The sequence below is a fragment of the Macrotis lagotis genome, chromosome 4, assembly GCF_037893015.1.
Source record: "Macrotis lagotis isolate mMagLag1 chromosome 4, bilby.v1.9.chrom.fasta, whole genome shotgun sequence".
NCBI classification, from domain to species: Eukaryota; Metazoa; Chordata; class Mammalia; order Peramelemorphia; family Peramelidae; genus Macrotis; species Macrotis lagotis.
The window spans coordinates 20,389,972-20,416,919 of record NC_133661.1 but is presented as its reverse complement, the minus strand read 5'-3'; the positions used below and the strand labels follow the sequence as shown (position 1 = coordinate 20,416,919).

At 41.1% G+C, this 26,948-nt stretch overlaps 1 protein-coding gene across 2 annotated transcripts in view; it reads right to left on the bottom strand.

Annotated features, from left to right (window-relative positions):
- The window catches only part of PHYHIPL (phytanoyl-CoA 2-hydroxylase interacting protein like), a 65,665-nt gene that overhangs the window by 17,474 nt on the left and 21,243 nt on the right, over positions 1-26,948 (bottom strand). The window contains exon 1 of one of the 2 annotated variants that reach the window (XM_074232290.1): positions 3,386-3,455. The exons of the other annotated variant lie outside the window; for it this stretch is intronic. The gene's annotated coding sequence lies outside the window, so the exon portion shown is untranslated. Of the gene's footprint in view, positions 1-3,385; positions 3,456-26,948 lie in introns of those variants that run through there. 2 annotated transcript variants of the gene reach the window in all.

Sequence of the window (26,948 nt, the reverse complement as noted above, 5' to 3'; positions counted from 1 at the left end):
ATCTGTACTGGTCAGATAATGTAATAATCTTTGAAACACTGATATTTAAAAATGAATTCTTTGACTCTAAACAACAGTACTTGCACACGTCCACCTTCAAGCTCAAATGACACAAAAACACCTGATTGAAAATGGAGTTGGCGCAGTGGATAGAGCACCGGACCTAGAGTTAGGAATACCTGAGTTCAAATCTGGACTCAGACCCTTAATAATAATTACCTAGCTGTGTGGCCTTGGGCAATTCAATTAACCCCATTTACCTTGCAAAAATCTAAATAAATAAAAAATATTCTAAAAAAAGTGAATTTATAAAAAAAATGGAAATATTCCAACTGGCCATTTGGCATCATGTAGAGGAAAAACAAGACCAATATGATCATCACATTGAACACTTCAGTTATCTGTTAATTCCAGGCCACTACGGCCAGATCCCTCTGCTGCCATCCAAATGGACCAGAACCACACAGAACTCCTGGACCAAGCGTGTCCTGAGTCTCCTCCAGCTCCAAAGGGGCACCACTCCAAAGCTGCTAGGGATCATGTGTCCCACCCCCTACAGTCTTTTCAATGATGAGGGAGAATGTAGAAAAACCCGACTCGTTTAATGATAAAACGCTCAGCTCTGCAAAGGATTTATTATTTTGATAACCTTTCTTCACCAAGTGATTTTGAGGAGGGAGACATCAATGGAAGTCTCTGCTTCTCCTCCCTTTGATCTCTTCTTAGCATGTGGCTTCTGACCTTGTTATTCTACCCAAACTGTTCTCTCTAAAGTTACTACTGATCTACCTGCCAAATCCACTGGATTTTCCCCTCAGTCCTCCCTTTTCCTGACCTCTCTGCAGCCTTTGGACACCTTCACCCCCTTCACCCTCTTCTCCAGGTTACACCCTTCAACCTTGGGGATTTCATGGGCTTTGGCTCTTTTATATCTGCCCTCTATACTATTCCACTTGGGGATCTTGTGAGCCTCTGTGAATTTAATTATCAACTCTATGCCAATGATTCTCAAATCGATTTTCCATCCCTGACCTCTCAGCTGACCTGTCTCACGGGTCCAACTGCCTTTCAGACACATCCAAACGTAAACTCATCTTTCTCCCTCAACTCCCCACTTCCAAACCTTCCTATTATTTCCAAGGTCCCTCCCCACGACCTAAGCTGTCGCCTACGTCTGTGGCTTTCTCTTGTGGACCATCTCTTCCATTTCCCTCCTCCATGCCGCAGCCACCTTCATTGCTTCCTCCCTGGCCTAGTGAAGGAAGCTGCTAGTGTCTCCACTGCTCTCCCTTCAGCTACCAAACTTGACTTTCCTACAGTGCAGGCCTGACCATGTGGGACCCCACCCCACATTTAATAAACTCTGGTGATTCCCCATCAGCTCTAGGATCATTTGTTTGACCTTCAAAGTCTTTTCAGAACTTAGCCTGCACCCCTTCTCTGATTTCTTTAATCTTATCCCATGGCTTTCTTGACCTTCAAGGAATAAGACCCTCCATCCTGGGCTCCCTCTGTCTGCCTCCCAGGTGGGGCATGTTCTTCATCCTCATTACACCGCTCAGCTTCCCTAGCTTCCTTTAAGCCCCACATAAAAGTCGACTTTCCACAAGAAGTTTTTCCCAATCCGTTATCATTTTTCTTTCTTTCCCCAATCATTTTCTCCCTATCAGCGATGACAAACTCAAACAGAAACAACCTGTGTCTCAGAATCACTGTGGGCAAATAAGTGGCTTAGGAAACTGCAATCTTAACATCGATTTTACATTTTAATCTGATTCAGGCTACACGGGGACGTGCCCATGGCCTGGCGAGAGTGCTTGTGGTCTCCTACATTAGAAGGCACTTCCTTGAAGGCAGCCACGCTCTTCTGCCTTTTTTTGTACCACTAGTCTTGGACCAACCAAAACACATGTCTGAGGATGTCTCTGTCATCACACACACCCCATACCACCCACCCACATACACACACACACACACACACACACGCACACATGCACACATACACACACACACACATGCACCCCCATACACACAACCCCCCAACACCACACTCACGCTCACCCACTCACAGCCACACACCCCCACCACCCCAACACACTCATAACCGCATATACCCCCTACATACCCACACACCCACACTCGCACCACTCACACCCTCACACCCCTTTGCCAGTCACACAACCTTTTGGTGCTCCTCCTGACCCCCAGGATCAATCTAAAGACCCAGTTTCTCTCTCCTTGACTCTGGTCTCCCCTCCCTGTGCCTCCCGTGATGCTCAGTGTGGCTGAGACCCCACCTCCCAGGCAGCATCTCCCCTCTACATCCAGAGGGCCGGGCCTCTCTTGTCTGGTTTATACCCAGCTGGCAGTGGGCTCTCCCCTCCTGGGCACTGACCCTCAACATGTAGAACATTTAAGACTTCCCTGCTGACTCCTCTCTGGTCACCTAGTCAGTAACCTTCCGAAGCAATACTTGAACCCCTGTGTGTCCAAATCCAAGTCCAATCTATCAGCTGAATTGAAGAAGACTGGGCCAAACAAAATGCTGGGGGAGGGGATAAAACAATGAGGCAGTGCTGTCTTCAGGGAGCTTATATTCTATACCAGGTGGTTTCTGATTTACACAATGGGTCTCAATGCCTTCAGAAAAACCTCATTATCCTGTAACTTATGCAGTTCAATATTGAATATTCAGAGATCATCAACGAAGTGACAAAAGTCTGGATTTTAAGCTATAAAGTTTCTGAAGCGAGAATTATAATATAATTATAATGTAATTATATATTATATATTATATAAAGTATTATTCCTTTCTCTTCCATTAGTAAGCTTTTATTTCATGCACAATTGTAGCCTCAATGTTGCTATTTGTTGACATGTGATTCTGACTTCTCAGATTCACCTCTAGCATCAAAAATGCTGAATAGAAAACTAGCAGCTGGGGTGTCCAGAAAAGTCAGTTCAAATGCTTTTGAAAGTGTCTAAGAAGGCAAAAATGGCTTTTTTTGAGAACAAATATTTCAAATACACCCATTCTAAACATAGCATGTTAGATTAAGACTGCCAGTATTACCAAAGCTGCCTAATAGGGTTTTATGTGGCTCCTTTTGTCTGGAGCTGAAATTGCCTTAGGAAAGTACAATCAGACCTATGTGTTCTTAAACCAGTAATGTTTAGATAATAAATTTATCAGTGAATAGGTGCATCTTGATTTTCCTTCAGTTAATTTTCTCTTTTGTTGACAAATCTATTTTCTATTCTAAGTCTCAACAAAAGTTATCTCAATTGTAGCAGGAAGAACTTAATAATAATTAATCATTAAAAACCAGAACAGGTTAACAATGAAAGATTTTAAATCTTTTCCTCTAGAGATTTTTTCATTTACCTGGGATGTGTCGGGAGGGCTCTCTACCTGAGGCAAGAGTGGCAAGGGTCAGATGACTTCTCAAGCTAGCTTCTAGTCTTAGGATTCTATGAACCCACTGTGACACAGGGCATAAAGGAATCTGCCCTATGGGCAAGACCAAGGCTATTATTCTATAGCCTCTGATATTACCTGGGATCACTCAGCAAATGTTTATTGAGGACCTACCACAAACATAACAATGAAGGAGACAATGTTTCTGCCCTTAAGAAGTGGAGTCTTGGGGCAGCTAGGTGGCGCAGTGGATAAAGCACGGGCCCTGGAATCAGGAGGACCTGAGTTCAAACTCGACCTCAGACACTTAATAATGACCTAGCTGTGTGGCCTTGGGCAAGACACTTAACCCCATTGCCTTGCGGAAAAAAAAAACCCTAAAAAAAAGCAGAGTCTAAAAGGTGAGCTAAGTGAATAAAGCTAAATTAAAGGCTTTGATGATGATTATTATTAATAATGACAAGCGCTTTTATGGACTTATAAAGTTTGCAGTCTAGTGCATGTTCTCTTATTTGAGTAGTCTAAAATATTATGAGAAATCCCAGAAGAACAACATTTTGCAGCAGCAGCAGCAGTCTCTGTGTTATGTTAGATCTTGAAAGGAGAGGTGGGGTTTTGAGGGCAAAGCTGGGGCTCAGTGGGCATTTGGGAAAAGAGAAAAGAGCCCACACAAAGCAGAGGCAGCAGGGAGAAACTGCATGAGAAATAGCCATTTGTTTTTCTTTGCCTCAGTGTCTTTCCTCCTCTGTGTTCAAGACCTACTCTGAAGCTGAAATGTCATTAAGTTTCCTCTCAGATGTTTGGTTTAAAAAGGCTCTTCAAATAAGCCATACATTTGTTGATCACCTACTAGGTGCAGAGAGGGCTGGGCACCTCAGGAGATGGTACAAGACAGACTCTGCCTTCTCTAAAGGACCTGGACACCCTCTTGCCAACCGATCATTTCCCCTGCCAAAAACAGAAAGGCTAGCATGTTCAAGTCCATTTTACTCAACATCCTCAGGGTGCTTCAGTTCCAAAAATCACAGCTGTGGGCACACTGCTCTTTGTTCCCTATTAAACACAACTGTCCTCCTTACTGAACAAACAAAAAATACTAAGGTTTCTGTTTCTTCTAGTATCCAGTAATCTTTAGAGTTCCTAATTATGAATAGTTTATTCCTCCCCATATCAGCAAAATTTTCATTGTACTACCTTATTATTTTGTTTTGCTAAATATTAGCATAATTCCTTGATGCTTTTGAATGGTTACCCCCTTTTTTCTACCTCATGTCAGCGAACAAATATTTCTTATGGTTCAAAGATCTACAAATCTATTTGTATATGGCACCAAAACATCCATTCAATTAAGTGGAAAAAATGACATTTAGTCAAAATGTGAGTTCACTTATTAAATTTTTAATGAACAAAGTTTGTTTAGACCTTATGAAAACAGTCTAATAATCCATTTTGAGCAGGCTTCGCTCTCCCAGAAGTATTTCTGAGAGGCATCCCATCCATCCATCAAGTCTAGGTTAAATATTAGAGTGGTGTATGCTTTTATACTATCCTGCTAGACCAGCCATTCTTCATCTGGGTCCATCAACTTATTTTAAAAAAAAACTTTGGCAACTATTTTCATATAATTGGTTTGTTTTTGTTTTTTAAATGTTATTTTATTTTTTTCCAATGACATGCAAAAATATTTTTCAACACATATAACTGACTTATATGGAAATCTTATGTGTTTCATGTTGTGCATTTAAGCATCATTCAAGGAGAGTACATAGGCTTCCCCAGACTAGGGGGATCCATAACATAAAAAATGTTTAAGACTCCTAGGTCTATGTAGATACTAAGAGAAACATAGAACAATGAGGATCATTTCCAAAACTGAGAAATTTAGGGAGGAAAGCCTGAGTCTGGGACACAAAAGAGTAAGAAGAGAACCACCTCAATGTAAGAAGTGATGCCAGGTTAGGAGAATAGAACTGATTGTCACAGAGATCATTCAGGAAGAGAGTCAGTACCAAGAATAGCTAACAGGACTGGCTTAGGAAGGGATAGGAACAGAACCATCCATTCATAGTCCAATAAATACTAAACCAGGACAGAGGTGACCAACTCCTAGTCTGGACATATAGTGTATAGCTTCATTTTGTTCAATCAAAATACCAATAATTATTAAATTTAAAATTCTGGTGGTATATGGTTCTAAAGGAATAACTGAAGATTAATATGACTATCAAAATCACTAGACCAACTTAAATAAGACTATCATTAATTCAGTCTTCCAGACAGCCAAACTACATCTATTTAGTCCTGTTACTCACTCCTATAAAGTTATTTGGATTTTTTCTTTTGATATTCCCTCAAATTTGTTGACACCCATTAAATGCACAGCTGTCCAACATTATTCAAGATTTTTTTCTGACTTTTTAAAAAAACATTGAAAAAGGTCAAACTCTCCAATATGCCATGACTCTTTTCTGGAATTACAGCATCCTCTCTTTCTTCCACAAAGACAGATCTGGCAGATCCCAGGTCTCCTAATTCCTGACTTCAGGGTCTGCCCACCTTTTTGGTACATTTTTTCCCTTCATGGAAGTCATCCCCCACCTCAGGAAGGGCCTTCTGCCTTATTTTTCTACAACCTCATCTTTAGTTCATTTACCCTCCTCTCCTCCATGACTTTCCTCTTCTCATGCTTGTGGCACACATCTTGATCACCTGCCAACTTATAGCACTACCAATTCTCCCTCCAAATCATTAGTGATATTCAATAAGTGAATCTTTCCCCCCAACTCAGGGGACACTTGCCCCACCATTTGAACTGCTACAGTCTGCAAAGATTTGGGGCTCACTAATCCTGAAGATGGTTTTAAGTTTATGGGATAGCACTTAGATCTTTTTCCCCTCTTTTTAGAAAAGGACCCTAATCTTTTAGGGAAGAACCTATGCTATTTCATCGGTCTAGGCAAACCCTAGTATAGATATTTCCTCCCCATATAAAGAACAGTGGGTCTGTACCAAGTCTTAGAGAGTTGCTCTGACATGTCTGTGATCGCAGAGACAGAAGAAGACTGGAACCTAGAGGTCCCTGTCTCCTGATTTCTATTCAATATACCACACTGTCATTTTTTTTTTCTGTATACAAGGAAATCCCATTTTATTTGCAACAGAGTTTAGAGACTTGGCTTTTGCTTCTGGGTCTACCCTCACCTGTTTGTATTTCTTCCCATTTGGCAATTTTTTTGTGTAAAAAGAGTGAGCCGGGGTGGCTAGGTGGCGCAGTGGATAGAGCACCAGCCCTGGAGTCAGGAGTACCTGAGTTCAAATTCGGTCTCAGACACTTAATAATTACCTAGCTGTGTGGCCTTGGGCAAGCCCTTAACCCCGTTTGCCTTGCAAAAACCAAAAAATAAAATAACATAAAATAAAATACAATAAAATAAAATAAAATGAAATAAAATAAAAAGAGTGAGCCACCTCTGGCCTCTCCCATTCTCCATTCAGCCAGGTGTTGGGTGTTTTATTTATTTACATTATTTTTTCCAAATTTACATTTATTTTTTTCTTTCCTTTTTTTTGATCCTCCAAAAACCCCCAAAAACTAAACCTTTCTTTGCATCTCACCAAACTCTTCTCTCCCAAACAATCCCCTTGTTTTTAGCTGTAGATTGTATATCCAAGGCCTCAAATCTTTGACATTCTTCCTGTCTCTGATTGATACGTTGGGAACTTCTTCCCTTTCTGTCACTTTTGCTTTGGGAACCTAGTTTCTAAACTAAAGGAAATTATGACTCCATTCACTTACTTAATTTTTCTTATGGAATGAAGGGGCAACCAGAGAATACAAATAAATAGTAACTAGTCCTAGGAGGAGTCTTGGCCTCACAGTCACAAAGACTGGCCCTCTGAATCAGTGCTGGCAATGTGACCTGGGCTAAGGTCTCAGTGCTCTACACTGTTTAGATTTGCCAAGAAGGTCCTGACGTGCATTGGTGGCAAGTGTTCTTATGCAGGGGTTCCTGTGTCTAATGAAATTCTAAGCCCCATCCTTCTCTGAATAATGTTACATTTCCTTTGGTGCTACAGTGCATAAAGATGAGGTGACCAAAATGTTGGGACCGAGCTGTTCCCTTCAATGTGGCAATGGGTCAGGAGCAGGGACATGGAGTGACTATTTCTAGTGAGGGTGCTGTTGATCAAAAGATTTTCAGAACTGGCTTCACAACCTATGGCTAAGTCTTTGGAAAACTATTCAATAGTATCTTCTTAGAATATCTCCTTCCCTCCTCTACCCCTCATCAAAAAAAAAAAAAATAAAGCCCTAACTAGTAAATGAATAGTTTGACTTTTTTTTTTTTAAAAAGAGACCTGAATTTGTTAGCTAAGGACCAGTGTAGCTCAGTTAGAAGAGATTTATCAAAGTCAATTTTTGGCCATGGGGGCACAAAGCAATTAGACATTTGGGAGGAACTATGGAAAATATGATTATAAGACATTGCATTTATAAGTGTGAAGAGGCTTGTGGTCATTGAAATTGGGTTCATCAGCTAGTGTTGATACCTTCTAACTGAGTAACCCCTTGGGAAAATCACTGAACCTAACTGGGTTTCATTTCCCTAATCTGCGAATCAGAAATGATACTTGCACTGCCTACCTCACAGTGTTGTGAGGAATGTGCTTTGTAAGCCTGAACAGGTTTTATGGTTTACAATTTAAGTTATTAATAAATGTGAGTTAATTCTAAAAAAAAGTCATTTAGCTTCTAAAGGACTTTGGACAGCTTGTTATTTAATCATTTCAGTCACACCTATCTGTCCATGATCCCATTTGGGGTTTTCTTGGCAAAGATACTGGGGTGGTTTGCCATTTCCTTCTCAGCTCATTAGACAGATGAGGAAATTCAGGCAAATAGGGTAAAATGACTTGCCCAGAATCTCACAGCTAGCAGTGACTAAGGCCACATTTGAAGATGAGTCTTTCTGGCTTCAGATCCATCACTATCCACTGCTCCTCCTGCTTAACCTCAGTTTCTATCTCGATACTCCTAAATTGGGGATAGTATTTATACTACCTCCTTCCCTCCCAGGCTACTGCAAATCTTTTGTGAATCTCTTAAGTGCTAGCTAATTGAGAACTCAATTACTCCTGTTACCTGCCTAGGGATCAGGGACATGCACTGCCGTGACACCTCCAAGGAAACACTTCTCTCATAAATCTTCCCCTGCTCTCCTAGGAGTAGAGAACCATTGATGGGGGATATGACAAGCCAACCCTCCCCAATGTGATGGTAATCTCAATCGTCTTGGCCCTCGGAGCATCTCTGAGACAACAAACTCCATGCGGATAAGGCCTCCTACTGGTCCATCCTTGAGGCCACTTCTTCCATCATACAGCGACACCACTGCAGAGCAGACACTTAAGGGAAAAGTCACTGAATGATCGAACTCAAATATGGAAGTAAAAGCTAGGCTATTGTATCAAAAATGATGGAGAATGGGCACCCTGAAATGAGTTCTAAGACCCAAGACCACAATTTGTGAATGGATTTGAATTTAGTTCAAATCTATGGCTTGAAAAACTTTGAGCCTTTGTGTGAAGCCAAAACAAACCCTTTTCTCTGTTTTGCTCACATTTCATACTCAGCTCTGCAGTCTGTCCAAATCACAGAATAAACACAAAATGCCGACTTCACTGCCATCCATTGGAACAACTCAAGATGAATGCTTCCAGTTCCCATTCAGAGGCTTATCTCTCTCAGCCACAGCAGCAGTTAAATTCCAAGTTAAATTGTCTAATCAATTTTAAAATGGATGTGATCGTCCCTGTCCCCCCCAAATTTGAACGGAAGCTCTAGCCAATAAAAAGTAAAAGAAAAAGCGAACCTGCTGCTGCGTTATAGTTTAGAAAGTACACGTGAGAGTTTGGGGGAACTTCATGAACTAGCTAAGACCATCTTTTCATCTTTCCTTGTATGTCCAAGGCCAAATCGAAACAAGCAGGTGAAGCTGTTTAAGAGCAAGTTTAGTGTTCAAGGTAGGTAAAGTTTGTGTTTCCAAAAAACAACTCCCAATACTGAAATCAGAAAAAAGCTGGAATGGCTTTGGTCAAAGAGGCTTATAGTGAAGCCTAATGAACTCCAGCCTTAGACCAAAGGCTCTATGGAAAAACCATGGCCTGGACTCCAGAGACTAGGGACCAGCTGCCTTAGCTAGTTCTGCATTTCTGGGCAACAGCAACTGGACCTTCCCTTGTTGTTCACTTGTGTCCAACTCTCCATTCGGAGCTTTTGTGGCAAAGACACTGTAGAGGTTTGCCATTTCTTTCTCCAGACCACCTGACATGAGAAAAATGAGGAAAATGGGGTACAGTGACTTGCCCAGGGTCTGAGACCAGATTTGAACCTAATAAGGTGAGCTTTACTTAGTTGGATTTACTGAAATGGTACAAATTTTGGTTCTATACTTTACCATTATGATGCTCTTCCAGCAATAACATGGGAGAGACCCTCCCCAAAGTCTCCAGGGCTCCCACTGTCTCTAGACCATCCCAGAAGTCCTGATTCCTCTTAGATCAGCTCATGACTGAAGACGGTGGTGGAGGTTGCAAGGAGGCCTTTGCTCATTCAAGCCCTCATTCATAAGGTAGCATCATAGTCTTCGAGTATGAAAGATGACAGCAGCAACAACTTGGGCTGAGAGGTATCTCTCACTCGGGCACCCCCCCACACCCGCACCTCCCTTTACTTCTCAGCAGAACAAGTCTGAACCACGTGCCTCTAGGAGGGAGGGTCCAAGGACCTGTTCTTGGCCCCCATGGGGAGCAGAGGGTTTTGTTGGTTAATCAGCCCCTCCTCCAGGGCTGCCAGGAGACCTGCCATGGGCCAGTTTTGCTTCCTGTCCTTAAGCAGCTCCACAAGATGAGCCTGAAGGAGGCTCTGGGTTTTGCCACTCCTCCCATGGGCAGGGCGCTGGGCAGGATGCTGGGCAGGATGCTGTGGGGAATACAGAGAGGATGCTGGCTGCTCTCCATCACCAGGGAGAATCACCAGGAGAGGGAAGGAGGATCACATGATCATAGCTGCCCCGAGATCATTGTCTGCGGTTTTTTCCAGATGAGGGTAGTGACCCACTTGGTTCACCTGGCTTTCCTCTTAGTTCCTGGGCAGGGAGGGGCAGGGTGGGGTGGGGTTTTTGCTTGCTTCATTTTGAAGAACCAGGCCCCCTGTGTAAATGAGAAGAGATCCAGGGCAGGCAGATAGGAATTCTGAGTCAGATTTATCCCTAAGTCTCCGACCATGCAAAAGAAGGAAACTTTTAGGAGAGTCATTGAGGTGGACGCCATCCTCAGGGGCAGTAAGGGCACCCCATCCTCAGCAAGGGGAACCTCAGCCCCACCCTCCCCTCTCCTAGGGAGCTGTGGCTAGGTTGGTCTCAGATACTGTTCTGTAGGAACACAAAATATCAAGGTTTTCTAAATGCTTCCTTTAGTAAGCAACTTATTCTTTCATTCGTACTTGTTCCCTCTCAAACACTGCTTGCCTCTACACTGAATAGTCGTTCAAACTTAATGGTCAATAAGAGAATTCATTAACTCATTATACAGAACAGTCACTTTATGTAGCAGAATAATGAGTGTGGGTTATCAAATCCAAAACCTCTCCCTGCACAGTGATGACTCTTACTCCCTCTCTTAAATAGAAGTAGCTTTTTTTGGGGGGGGGGCGCTGCTAGGTGCTGCAGTAGATACAGCCCTGGTAATCTGAGTTCAGATTTGGTCTCAGACTCCTGATTCTTCTAGCTGTATGACCCTGGGCAAGTCACTTAATTCCAAATGCCAAAATCCCCAACAACTCAATTATTTCAGAAATGAATGGGCTTGATTAGCAGAATATAATTTAAATCTGCAGATTTATGATGTGATGCCAAGAGTGGAAGAGAAATTCACCATAAGTGAATATCTTTTTATATGAAAGTGGGTTTCAGGGATTTGTGGATCTCAGGGAAGCTAGCGCAGTGGATAGAGCACAGGTCCTGAAATCGGGAGGACCTGAGTCCAGATCTAACCCAGACACTTAATTATCTAACTGTGCAATCTTGAGCGAGTCGCTACCTTGCAAAAACCAAAAAAAAAAAAAAAAAAAGAAAGGTTTGTGGGTCTCATTTAACATGTCCTTCCACTGAGACTTAGATGACAATATCAATTTCACTGAAAAAGGATTTCTTTTATTTGTAGGTTTGCAAGCATTTTCCCTATATAAACTTGGGTATTATTATCCCCACTCTACAAATGAGGAAATTGGTCACATAGCTAATAAGTATCTCAATGAAATCCCAAACCAGGGAGTCGGATTCAGAAAACATTATCTACTATACCCCACTGCCATGAGGTAAGTGGACAGGAGGTTATGATATTGGTCCTGGAAGAGACCTCTAGATGCCAGATGATACAATCCCCTCATTTTACAGCTCAGGAAAACAAAGAGGGGTATTATGTGTCCATAGTCATCCAGTAAAGACTAGGTCCAGGAGCAAAAGACATCTCCCACGCAAGGTCTTGCTTAATTTCCCAGATGTGTTGGTGCTTTGCAACCCCACCACCACACACCCCCCTCCATGACTATATTTTGTAAGTTTACTTATCTGGGCCTATATATATTGTATTCTCTACAACAGAATATTACATTTCTTAGGAGCAGTAACTATTTGATTCTTTTTTATTTCTGAACCTCTAGTTCATAGATTAGTGCTGGCATATAATAATTATTTTTGATTGAATGATAGAAAAAGGCTTTAAAAAGACAAAAGCTATACAAATTCAGAGACTCCACCCCAAATGTTCACATGGTCTTCTGGTGCCCAACCTGTGGTAGAGCTCATATTGGTCTGATAGGTCACAGTTGAACACACAGTGATATCATTTTGGTCCTTTGAGAACAAAGGACAACAACCAACATATAATAAAATGTATTGTACACAAAGATTAGTATCATATCTTTACATTACATATAAATGCAACATATATTAAATACAAATCCACACATATAGATGTATGTGAATATAATTAGTATATATTTAATATACATGAGTCTAGACATTAATACACATGATGCTCATCCTCTCCCATTTCACTTGTTTGGTTTCTAGGAGGTAACCTTGGCTACATCCATACACACAAAAGCACACACATCTACATATATGCTCCACATAGGCAATGCTGATCCTTACCAATAATCATCCTTTATCAAGAGAGAGCTGACAGAGTGGGTAGAGCACCAGGCCCAAGTCAGGAAGACTCCTTTTGCTGAGATCAAATCTGGCCTCAGGCACTGCTAGCTGAGTGACTCTGGGCAAGTCATTAACCCTGCTTGCCTCGGCTTCCTCATCAGCAGAACAAGTTGGAGAAGGAAAGGGTAAACTACTCCAGGATCATTGCCAAGAAAACCCAAATGGGGGGGTATGGGGAGTTGGGTGAGACTGAAAAATGTCTTAACAACAATAAAAACAAAAGATAAATACACATATGCTTGTACGCACCCACCCACGACACAACAGTAAATATGTTTTTGCATCTGTATACACACATAATGCTATTCATCTCTAATATCCATCATTTGGAGAACGACGGCAGCTGGGTGGCTTGGTGGATGGAGCCCCGGGCCTGGGGCCTCACACCCTTACTTAACCTCTGTGTGTTTTCATCCTCAGGAAGAGATAATGGCAAACTACTGCAGGATCTTTGACTGAGAATACCCCATGGAGGGTTATAAAGAGTTGGACACAACTGAAGGACTGAACAAACCACTCAAATACAAAGGCAAACATACTCACATACAGAGATCTAGAAACCAGAAGAGGGAACAGCAGAAGAGAACATTTGGTTAAAGAGCAATGGAAGAAGAACCACAAAAGTTATGTTGCCATCAGTGTATACAATAAATCACCTGCACACAAACTGTTGCAGCTCAGCTGACCAATCACAAGCCTGGCCAGAGACAGAGTAGACAGTAATGAGGGGGATGTTGATTTACCAAATATATGTTTGGATTCTCTGTCTTTGACTCTTCACCACCCCTCCCTCCAAAAAGAGCAGATTGTTTTTGTTTTGGTTTTTTTAGGTTTTTTTGCAAGGCAATGGGGTTAAGTGGCTCGCCCAAGGCCACACAGCTAGGTAATTATTAAGTGTCTGAGACCGGATTTGAACTCAGGTCCTCCTGACTCCAGGGCCGGTGCTTTATCCACTGCACCACCTAGCTGCCTCAATAATAACTTGTTTTAATGATAATTTCACCTTCAAAAGAATCTACAAGGGTTCTATTTGGGATCTGACTTTCACTAATACAAAATGGATAATAAGGTGGACAATGAGGAGAGTCTTGGAAAGGATCACTGCCTGTGACAGGACAGGAAGGCTGGACATTATCTAATATGGACCCAAAGCTTTGTGGAAACAGATTCCGGGCGGATTGGGGGAAGAGTGGATAGGGTTCTGTGAGCTAAAGTGCTTCAGGTGCCAGATATTTTTCACCCAATACTCTTCAATGCCAGCTGACCATCCTGCATCCTAAGATATTGTAGCACATGATGTGACAGCACACAATCTCCAGCAAGAATCTTATAAAATGGAAAGGCTGCAAGTACAGGTCCTGTGATGAACTGCCTAACATTTGCAGAATATTATCATCGGTTCTGTCAGGAAAATGACTGAGCCCCTTCCTCCCACTGCAACTCTCAAAGACCTGGTTCTCACTTGCAGGAGGCTGTGAACTCTGGTGGTAAAAGGAGTACCCACTGGAGGGTCTACTGGTAGATACCTGTAATCCCAGGCCTGGCAAAGTCCAGGCTGGCACCTCTCTTGAGCTCAGACATTCTGAGCTGCAATTGGTTATGCTGAACAAGTGTTTGCACCAAGTTGGCCCCCAGTATGATGAGCTCCCAGGAGCAGGGCAGCTACCAGGGGCTGAAGGAAAGGGGCCCAAGTGAGAACTTCCATGGGGATTAGGAGGGGGATTGAGGTCATGTTAGTCCTTGTATTTCCAGCCTGGGCAAGATGGGAAGGCTGAGGAGAGAAGGACGGAGAAAGGGAGAGGGAGAGAAAGGCGAGGACTCATAAGAATTACAGAACCTAAAGGTATCAAAATATACAGAGAATATATAATTGAATAGCAAAAAAAACCCCTGAATTGCAAGTCAGTGGTTTGAAAGTCAGTAGAGCTGTTTATGATGGCATAATATCCTGTTTTTCTTAGCATCTTCCTACAGAGAACTATTCTTATTAAATTATTCACTCTGAAAAGTGGACTCCTAGTGTACAAAGGGGCCTCTTATTGTAAGCCTGCATGATTAACCTTTGTTTCAAATAACTTTAGGGAGAAAATGAGACTGTGCATCCTAGCCAAACCAAGCTCATATGATTTTTACAAATAGTCACATCAGAACTGTTAACTTGTCTGACTTTCCCAAAAGGCTCAAGAAAGAAAAGCCAGGCCACTCCTTTAATAATCAAAGATACCAATCACAAGAATAGGAACAGCTAGTAAAATTAGACAATGATTATAGTGAAGGGATTCAGATGACTCAGAGAACTGAGGCAGCTCCCCGGAGGCTGCTCTGGGTTTTAATGAAACCATGACAAAGTTGTTCTGCCCTGGAGGTCACTGGAAGAGCAGCATAGAGAAAAATGATGACCAGGAAAGGGGGCTGATGAGAGTGGACCTGGCTTCATTTCCTGCCACCATTTGAAATCAGTCCCGTAGACACTAGAGATAAATCGCCCGCTCATGGTGAGAGGTGTTTTTTCTTTTTTTTTTTTTAATTCTCTATCAGATGAGAGTTGGGAAGATGGAAAGCTATTTCTGGGTAAGCTGTGCCCACTGAGGGGGAAAGAACTGGAGTTCATTTTGGCTGACTTAGATCATGAATCATTGCCAAGAAGCTCTGGGCTTGGCCGCATCTTTCATAGCCAACCAAGCAATGGCTATCTGAAAATTCTGGGTCCTGTACCCCAGAGCAGCTTTCTGGGTTCCGCCTTTCACAAGGCCATCTTCAGTGGCTCAGAGTTCTCCATAGGCTGATGCTGCCAACATTCTCCTGCGGCAAAACAGCAGAGACACTCCTCTGGAGTGCCCACATCATAATTATGCTTTAGTCTGGGGCCATAGTATATAGAGGCAAAAAAATGCTCATTGTGTGGAAGAAGAATGTGCATTTATATGTTTAAAATGAGTCATAATAGCTTCTCCTGAGAAGAAGCATTTTTGTCATTTAAGGGTCTCATTTTAATTTTCAAGTGTGAAGTATTCCTGTCGACACCAAAGAATCTGCCTGAATCAGGGAAAACCTTTTCTTCTTCAAGCAGAGATGAATCTGTTTATTACAATGACATTCAGATAAAGATTGAAAAGAGGAGGGCATCTGGGCCACCAAAACTCAGAATTCCAGTAAATCCATTAAGAACATCTTTGGGAATAGCCACCAGAATGGAAATTCTTTTCTCCTTGCCTCACACTACTTTCAAACTCTGAATACTAAAAAGCAACTTTGAATAGAAAAAATAAACATCAGCAATCCTTTAGGAGTAGTGTCCATCATCTGCCACAGAAGGCTTCTGGAAGCTCCCAGCAGCTCTCAGGAGCCAAATGGCGGAGCCCCTGAGATGGGAATTCTGCAGCAGCAACAACAGAACAAAATCTGTCTGGCTCTTTGGCCAGATGATGTTTGGAAGCTAGCTAATAATTCAATAGCAGCAAAGGATTGTGGCCTTGAATTTTAAGTTTTTACTGACTCTCACACTGTCTTGCTAGGAGAGACTTCCAAATTTTCTACTAGAAGATACAAATAATCTAAGGTAACAGATGTCTTTCAATGAGTACTCTTATGATCTATTAAAGTTTGTGACCTATTAAAGGAAATTATTAATTAAAATATACTATTTCATGATAATTGAGTTAATTAAAATTAACCTGGCTTTAGATGGGCTGCCTTGTAAATAGTTTATCTAGGGCATCACCTATAAAAGGGTAACCTGGCAGCTTTAGATATTTCAAAGGCACCCATTGAAATCCAAAGGATTGGGAAAAACATCTAAAAGTGAAAGAGAAGGAAGATCAACTGCTTTATGATTGGGGCAGCAACATGTCTCCAAGCTCTTTTTTCCCCTAAATTCACTTCTCCAGTTTTCCTCCTGTTGAGAATCCTACCATCTGCTTAGTAAACTGGGCCCATAATCTCAGAATCATTCTAGACTTTTCTCTCTCTCATTCCCCACCCGTCAGTCAGTGGCCACATTTTACCTGGTCTAATCCCCATGACTGAACCGCCCCCCCCCCACTTCATTCCTCTCTGCCCCTCAGACTGAATCCTGTGCCTGAAGGGCAGAGACAGAGGCAGGGTCTCCAGGCTCTCTCATAGTTTTCCTCCTCACTTCTTAAGGGCTACACTGTTTTGGCAGTTCTGTGAAACTCTCCATCATGCCCTACCTGGGTACCTTCTCCACCCACTTTGCCCTCCATCTTGAAGATTTTAGATTATAAGATCTTTGAGGGCAGAGACTGTCTTTATTTGGAGGGGCTTGGTACCTGGTTAGCATTGGAAACAAGACTGACTAACATCTAGTTCTCTTCACAAACACAGTCAAGATCTTAGTGTAGGCTCTCGTACACATCCTCTCTCACCTGGACCACTGTGCTACCCTAAGAAGTCTCCCTGCATCCAGTCCCTCCCTCTCTTGTCCACTTTCCACATAGCCAACAAAAGACTCTTCTTATGGCACAGTTTGGATTCCTGGAGCAAAAGCCTAATTCAATGCAACTCAATTCAATAAGCCTTTATTGAGCACCTACTGTGTTCTGAAGAGATGGTTGGTGCCAGAATACAAGGACAAAAAATACAACAGTCTCAATCCTCAAAGACCTTCTGATCTGCAGAAAAGAACCACACATCCATACACACAAATAGACAAACACACACACACACACACACACACACACATTCAACATACGCCTCCCTTTTGCTTCCACTTCCCTTGGCCTTCTTTCAACATCACAATCTTAAGAGTGTCTGGACAGTGACAGCATTGCCTTAGGAACACCTGGATGAGCAAAGTCCTTTGGCCATAGCAGTCCAGAATTCATCCTCAGGACCTGGGAAAGTGGCCTCGAGGGTACTGGGTGTCTTGGCCAGGATCACCAGGATCACCAGGCAAGTTCTCTATCCACAACACCACCCTGCCTCTCCATCACAAACTTAGCACTGTTTTAATATTACCTTCCTTCCTTTGAATACTCTTGGTTTTCAGTTCTTACTTATTATTACTGTTGCTATTTGGCCATTTTGGGTCTAGTTCAATTCTTTTAGACCCCGTTTGGAGTTCTCTTGAAAGAGATACTGTGGAGTTTTGCCATTTCCTTGTCCAGCTCATTTTACAGATGAAGAAACTAAGGCAAAAAGTTTAAAAGACTTTTCCAGAACCAAAAAGGTTAAGAGACGTTTCTTGCAGTCAGTGTCAGAAGCTGGATTTGAACTCAGGTCTTCCTGACTCTAGGCTCAGCCCTCTTTGCCCTATGGCCCCCATCTAGCCATTTTATGCTTGTTATTGCTTATTCAGTCTTTTGGCTATTCAACTATTGCCTTCATTGTGGTTCTCCTTTTGCCCAGGGAAGCAGGACATTAATATGGAGAAGTGGAAAGAGTCCTTCTAGTCCTTTTATTCATTTCTTTACAGAAGCTGCTTTTGTGCTTTTGGACTCAGACCTTTCTCTATCAATAAAATGAGAGATTGAACAATGGACTTCCAAGGTCCCCTTGAGCTCTGAACTGGAATGATTCCAGCTCACCTGGTTCCAAGGAGTCACTCCTTCCTTGCCACCTAAGAATTTTTATTACATATAATTTCTTGTTTGATCTCTTTAGCAACCGTTCATCATATTCTCATGATTTACACCAATCTGAGTTGTTAAAGCTGGCAGGCCTGGGTGGGCAGCCCACCCATCAATCCCCCAGCTTCAAAAGACTTGCTTCTATAGAAGAATCTTAATGTCCAATTGAAAAAAAAAAAAGATGAAGAACTGAAAGGAATCTTTTTCCCCAAACTCAAAGGAATTCAAGTTTAGCAGGAAGAACATTATGGCTATTAGAGATGAAATTGGTAACAGCCTTGAGCTGGCCTCCCTGTTAGGTACAATGAAGTGGACACAGAAACACCCTTCAATTTTCTGCTCAAACTTCTCTGGTGGACTTATGATAAAGAAAGCAACTCACCCCAGAGACAGAGTCACTGGAATCTGAACAGACTGAAGTCCATTTTTTTCTCTCTCTCTGTTCTTGAGGTTTCTCATCTTCTTGGGGGGGGAGGGGGGTTTATTTTTACTCTTATAATAAAACTATTGTAATAATATAAAATAATTACTCTTAAAATTTTTTTTCTGTTGTTCAGAATTAAGTCATTTTTAATAGACTCCACTTGCTAATAGCATTCAAATCAAGTAAAAAATAGTTCAGAATATTCTGGAATAACACACTTTGTTATCTGAGAGAGATAAAAATAACCACAAGAGATTCAGATTTTTTGTCTTTTCTCAACAAGTTCTTGATGTTTTACTGAAAAATTAAAAACATGCTGCTCTCTTTGGGAATTGTAACCCTGAAAGGGATGCACCAAGGATGCCCCAACTAAGAATGGGATAAAGAAGTGTGACCAAAATAGAAGGAAGGTCAGGCCTGGGGGTACTTGCAGAAGCCAGAGATGGGAATCCTGACTCTCAAGGGAATCTAACAAGGGAGCTACATGCAAACAACTATGGACTAATGAGCTGTATTCAAGACCAACTAGAAATGTCTTAGTTCCTGGCAATAACACAGAGTCGATAGTGCCATCATGCAAGAGCCATGGTCAGAGCTGCCCTGGAGGCAGATCCCTGGGGTGGGTGAGTGGAACAAAGACTGGAATTTTGTTCCTTCTCAGGCACAATATAAAATTGTTAGGAATGATAAGTGACTCTGAAGAAGAAAGAAGCAATTTATTAACCACTTTCAAAGTAATATTTGCCAGGAAAATATGATCATTATTGAATCCAAATACAACCACAAATACAGCAAATTGTACTAAATCAATAGTTCATGATTCATGCAAATGATGCACACCTGAATAAGCAGATGACCTCCTGTATTTCACAAGTGACCACACCTCATTTGGAAGGCAGATGGCCTGTGGCCATACTTCAGCAATAACATCGATGATGCTCTCCAATATGCTTCATAGAGGCAAGTCCCTAACCTAGAGTTAAAATCATAATCTATTATTGGGGACAACTCCACAGACTCTACAATTCTCTAGTATGGAGAATTAAATGGCTGCCCCATGGACTCCTCATTGGCATTACTGAGGCTGTGGGAGGTCAGTCTGAGCAAGGGCCAAAGCAAAATGCTACAATCTAGGTGTGCTCAAGTGTATGGTCATGATTTCATGATAAAGAAAACACAACCAAATAAAAGCATCCAACACAGCAAAAACAGCAATAAACACTTCCTGCCATTGAGTCATCTTGGCCTTTTAGTAAACTGAGGCTACACTGTGTTTACTGAATCCACCACCCACTTTTATATGCTGACATCACTCCTCAGAAAGACTCTGTCAGATAGCTACTTAACTAGGTGAGAACTGAAGACTGCAAAAAGAGATGGAAATGCCAAACTGGTGATGAACTACAATCCCAAAGACAACTGAATGAGGTGGCTCAGTGTGGAGGGCTGGGCTGGGTGGGAAGGCGGTCCTGTTAAAATGGTACCTGGCGCTTATGTTGGTCCAGGCATGGTGCATCACATTCAAGAACATCAGAGTCAAAGGCCCTCCTCTTGGACCTGAATAAGAATCTCCACTTCAACAGAACTGACCAGTTGACATCCAGTCATTGCTTGAAGACATCAAGGAAGAAGGATTACATTTGACCCAGGAGGTCCATTCCACTGGGGGGGGTGGGGAGGGCAGCTCCATCAAACCTGAATCTGCCTCCCTGAAACATTATCCCTGGGCTCCTGGTTCTTCCCTCTTGGGTCAAACAGAACAAACCTAATCCCTCTTTCACAAGACATACTTTCATATAGATTTTAGCACCAGAATGATGATGATGCTGGGAAGGCTTCCTTAGACTTTCTGCTACATGAAAGAGGACAGTTCGGATCATGGCTGATCCCTTCATCACTCACCTCTCCTCAAGTCTATTAAGACTTCATATCTCCCTGCCTACAAGTAATAGTCATCCAATTCTCTGTAATTTTTAACCTATAGTGAAAATCCCTTAGTTATGTGAGTTTATAAAATCCAAAGCATCAATTTAAAAAATAAAAAGTGCAAATAGGAAAACCATATTGCAAATGCTTTTGATAAGACTCTTCCAATTTGATTTTTCTAAGTGTACATTTCTAACAACTAACATTCACTAAGCAACCGGAAGGCTATTTGACAGAGAAAGGTAAAAGAAGGAATTAGGCAATTATTTAGGCAATTAAAATCAATAAGAAGGGGTGCTACTTCTCCCTGAAAATGTCCCCCCCCAACCCAACCATGCACTTGAGTGTCCCATAGATGTATAACACTTTGCATTTGCTCAGATCTGACTTCACATGGCCACAATTGAAGCAAAAAATCTTCTGGTTTTGCTATTTTGGTTAAAATAATTTTCAATTTATTTTCATGTACATAAAAGGCTTCAGGTAGATGGCTGGAAATCTTCCTCTGAATCAACAGTTTCAAAAAAAATTAATAATTAAGCTTCTGGCTTGACTTCTATTTGCATCCCAATCTTGAGAAATCCTTGATGCCTCTGTTTTCATTTCAAACTTTGTGCATTGAAAGTTTAAAAAAAATGGGAAGGAGTGAATCCTAAGGGTTTTTGGTTCCTCAGGATGATGCCTCTGTCTTCACTACAACCTCAGCATAGCCACATGTGGCTGACACTTGGAAGTTTACAAAGCTTTTCTTGTGGCAAACTTGTGGAGTAGGGAATGAAGATATTATCCTAATTTTACAGATGAGGGACTGAAATGTGCAGAGGAAATCTTTTTTTTTTTAGGTTTTTTTTTTACAAGGCAAATGGAGTTAAGTGGCTTGCCCAAGGCCACACAGCTAAGTAATTATTAAGTGCCTGTGGCCGGATTTGAACCCAGGTACTCCTCACTCCAGGGCAGGTGTTCTATTCACTGTGCCACCTAGTCGCCCCTGGAGGAAATCTTAATAAGCTTCTTATTTATTAATTGAGAGGAACGGAACCAAGAGCTAGAAGTAGAAGACCTTAGAGTCCACTTAGTTAGTTCAACCTCCTCATTTTATTTTGGGTTTTTAAAAATAGTATTTAAACAGCTATTTAATGAGTTTTTATAGCTGATCCTAGATGGGTCACTCTGAGTACTAGCATTTCTCCTGGTTGCTCCCTGGGGGTCTCCAGGTGTCCACGTCACCTTTTTTGTCAGTCATAATTTGCAACCAATAGACCCATGCTGGCTGACTAGCCTGAAGCTGTGACCTTAGATTTTGAGCATCTGCCTCACCTCTTACGTACTCAATCTGTCAGTTATAATCTCTTCTAGGCATTTTCTATGTGCGGCAGGATCTTGAGATGCAATGACAGCCACTCAGGTAGATCTCACACCAGGGTGTCTTTGATCCCAGGGTCATCCCTGTTCAGTGGGTTGCACTCCCCTGCCCACAACAAGGTGGGATGGGGAACAACTCCCTCATTTTTGTTAGAGGTAACCAGGGTCCCACAGCTAAGTGAGTACTAAGCATCTAAGGCTGGATTTGAACGCAGGTCCTCCTGTCTCCAGGACCAGTGCTCTATCCATGGCTCCACCGAGCTGATCTCCCTTATTTTGAGGAACAGGATGCTCAGGGCCAGGAAGGTTAAATTACTCCAAGACTACACAGGCAGGGAAGTCATCAAAGGCAGACTTTTACTACAGGTCCTCCTCTTGACAAATTCAGCTTCTTTGGACTCCAGTGTGGTGCCTTACTCTAGATAACAGAGGCTGTTAAGAAGAGAAGGAGGAGGAGGACAGGGCCAAAGCATCTTGATTGAGCTTTATTTACAAATTTGTTTGAAGCTGGTATGTTAAACTATTAATGACTTTAAGATTTAATTAAAAAAATTTAGTTGCAATGCAAAAAAAGTATCGATTAAGCACTTCCTATCTTGTTCAATGTTTTGAGCACCAAGTCCAAAAAGATAAGCGGAGGGTGGGGCAGGTAGGGAACAATGTGCACTAGGTAAGGTCTGGTTTGGCTTTTGGGGGAAGAAGGTAGGCTTTTCTTGAGCTCACCTTTGAAGACCTCAGGCTTCCAAGAAGCCCAGGAGGAGGGTGAGCCTTCCTGGCATGGGGCAAAAGCCAGGGAGGTGGGAGAAGGAATGCCATGTCATGGAGAACTCCAAAGAAGCCAGTCTGGCTGTGCAATGGAGAGCAACTGGAGACAGACTGGGAGCAAATCCTAAAAGGCTTTAGACTCCAAAGCAAGGGGTTGTATGTGCTTGGGAGGGCATTATTGGTGCTTCTAGAGAAGAACAACATGGACAGACCACGTTTTCAAATTTCCAAATAGTACACAAATCTCTAGGTTTAGTGATTTTGTTCATCTCTTTTAAACTATGTTTGATTACTTAAATGAAATCAAATAGCTTGCAGGAGCTAATTTTTCACAAAAAAATACCATTTTAAAAGACTTGAGTTAACTATTTGGTGATGATACAAACACACAGCATCGTTTAATGCACTGTTGGCTCCCATTTTTTGCCATTTCACACTCATTCTAGATATTTGACTATGCCTTAACAAAGATCCCATTGTTGTATATTTTTTACTTTAGAAATTTCAAGAGAAAATAAATTATGTCTGTATAGAAAAGGTTAAACCCTTTTCAGAACAATTAGCTACTCAAAATGATACTACAAGTTGAAGGTGTCCACAGTGAGAGGCAGGATATCAGTAAATTATTTCCCATGCAACAGCCCAATCCTCTTGTAGCTTCCTGAGCCCTCAGCATCTTTTTCTCAGAATCAATCTCTCTCTCTCTCTCTCTCTCTCTCTCTCTCTCTCTCTCTCTCTCTCTCTCTCTCTCCTCCCTATTATTTGTACTATTTCATTGCTCTTTTATCTCATCTTTCTTACTTTCATTCTGACTTTCTTTCTTCTTTCCTCTCTTCTCCCCTTCCTACCTTTCCAAACTGGCCCCCTTTGCCTTCATTTGTCAAAATATAATTAAGGAAGGTTGTAAATATATAGATTTGTCGTCTGCTTATTATTTTTAAATTGAAGAACTAAACATTTCAAAAAATTCTCTTCCAAGGTGGCTTAGCCTTACCAAATCTAAAATTATATTACAAAGCATCAGTCCTCAAAACTGTCTGGTATTGGCTAAGAAATAGAGTGGTGGATCAGTGGAATAGACTAGGTGCAATAGCAGGAAATGATTATAGTAATCTGCTGTTTAATAAACCCAAAGAGTCCCAAAGTTTTATTGGGATAAAAACTCTCTCTTTGATGATAAAAACTGCTGGGAAAATTGGAAGCTAGTATGGAAGAAACTTAGACTAGACCAACACCTCACACCCTATACCAAGATAAGATCCAAATGGATACAGGATTTAGACATAAAAAACAATACTATAAGCAAATTAGAAGATCAATGAATAGTTTACCTGTCAGATCTATGGAAAGGGAAGCAGTTTATGACCAAGGAAGAGATAGAGAAAATCATTGAAAACAAACTAGATAATTTTGATTACATTAAATTAAAAAGCTTTTGCACAGACAAAAACCACTGTAACCAAGAGCAAAAGAAATGTAGTAAAGTGGGAAACAATTTTTGCAACTAGTATTTCTGACAAAGGACTCATTTCTGAAATAGAGAACTGAGTCAAATTTTCAAAAAAACAAGCCATTCCCCAATTGACAAATGGTCAAAGGATATGCAAAGGCAATTTACAGCTGAGGACATCAAAGCAATTCATAGTCATATTAAAAATCGCTCCAAATCATTACTTATTAGAGAAATGCAAATTAAAGCATCTCTGAGATACCACCTCACACCTCTCAGACTGGCCAATATGACCAGGAAGGACAATGATTAATGCTGGAAGGGATGCAGGAAATCTGAGACACTAATACATTGTTGGTGGAGCTGTGAACTCATCCAACCTTTCTGGAAAGCAATTTGGAACTATTCCCAAAGGGCCACAAAAATGTGCATACCCTTTGATCCAGTCATACCACTACTGAGTCTATACCCTGAAGAGATCATGAAAAAGGGAAAAACATCACTTGCACAAAAATATTCATAGAAGCCCTGTTTGTGGTGGCAAAGAATTGGAAATTAAGTGAATGTTCTTCATTTGGGGAATGGCTTAGCAAACTGTGGTATATGTATGTCATGGAACACTATTGTTCTATTAGAAACCAGGAGGGATGGAAATTCAGGGAAGTCTGGAGGGATTTGCATGAACTGATGCTGAATGAGGTGAGCAGAACCAGTAGAACCAGAAGAACACTGTACACCCTAACAGCAACCTGGGGGTGATGATCAACCTTGAAGGACTTGCTCATTCCATCAGTACAACAACCAGGGACAAATTTTGGGCTATCTTCAATGGGGAATACCATCTGTATCCAGAAAAAGAACTGTGGAATTTGAACAAAGACCAAGGACTATTACCTTTAAATTAGAAAAAAAAAAAAAACATTATCTTATTATGTAATTTTACTATCTCATACTTTATTTTTCTTCCTTAAGAATATGATTTCTCTGTCATCACATTCAACTAAAATCAATGTATAACATGGAACCAATGTAAAGACTAACAGAATGCCTTCTGTGGGGGATGGGGGGAGGGAAGCAAGAATAGGGGGAAAATTGTAAAACAAAATAAATAAAATCTTTCCAAAAATTCTCTTCAAAAAGTGTAATTGCTTACTGCTTGCAAATGACTTTTTCTATGAACCAGTAGTGTGATGGGGAAAAAAAATTTCCCTATTCCTGCCCAAATTTAAGTGAGTGACTAATGTGAGAATATTCAGTATTATGGTAGACTGATGGAAAGCACTGTGGTGTCTTGAGAGAGAGCCAGTCTTAAATTTGAAATCACCAAGGCCTGTCTCTGACTGTTACCTTAGGCAATATGCAGTGCTCCAGGAAAATTTCTAACTCTAAATTGGAAAAGGGTTGATGATCTCCTTTGGTGAAGGAGGTTCCTCCCTGGGTACTCCTATACTCAATGAAATAACAAGTTACCTCTACATAAAAGAAAAGCAACTAAAGAGTTGCATAAAAGAGGGGTAATTTGATACCTATCAAATCATATCCTAAGGGCTATAGCTTACTACATACAATCTTAAGACTACCATGGTTTCTTTTTTTACCCCCCACATTAGTTATATACAAAAAAGACAAGAAAAATAATGTGAAAAAAATATGCTTCAATCTGAATTCCAACTTTATCAGTTCTCCCTCTACAATTGGATAAAATTTTTCATCATGAGCCCTTTGGATTGTGGTATATCACTATACTGATAAGAGTAGCTAAGTCTTTTAGAGTTGATCCTTGCTAAAAATATTGTTGTTACGATATACAGTATTCTCCCTGGTTCTGCTCACTTCACTTTGCATTAGTTCACATTAAGTATTTCCAGATTTTTCTGAAACCAATCCTTTTCACAATTGTATTCCATCACAATCATATCCCACAACTTGTTCAGTCATTCCCTAAGTTTTTTGTTGCCACAAAAAGAGCTACTATGATGGGATTTTCTAGTGTTCTACAGTAATCCTGATTTGCATGGTTCAGGAATTATGTCCCATTGTGTTGATGTGTTGACCATAGAAGGAATATGGCAGACATTGAATTTGTTACTCAAAATAAAATGAAATTTAACAAATGTTTTAAAGCACCTACTATGCTAAGCACCAGAGGTATGAAGACAAAAATGAAACATTTTTCAAGACCTTAGAAAAAAGTCTTTAAGAGGTTCTTCAGAGATTCCAATGAAAAGAATAATAAAATATGAAGCCACAAATTCCATTACTGTCCTTGTGTTTCTTGTTTATTTAGTTGTTCAGTCATAGCCAACTCTTGGTTGGACAACTCCATGGACAACAGCATTCCAGATCCTTCTATGTGCCCTATTCATGGTTTCCATGACACTCTATCCAACTCCTCTTCTGCCATCCCCTTTACCTTTTGCTTTCAATCTTTCCCAACATCTTGATTTTTCCAATGTCCTGTCTACTCCTCATGTGCCCAAAGTATTTAAGCTTCAGTTTCAGAATTTGACCTTCCAGTGAATAACCTGAATTAATATTTTTAAGTATTGAGTGATTTGATCTCCTTACTGTCCAAGGGACTCTCAAAGTCTTTTCTGCACCACAATTTGAGAACATCAATCCTTTGATACTCAGCTTTCATTACTGTCCAACTCTCATAGTCCTATATTACTACTGGAAAAATCATAGCTTTGACTCTATGGACCTTTGTCAGAAAGGTGAGGTCTCTATTTTTTTAGTA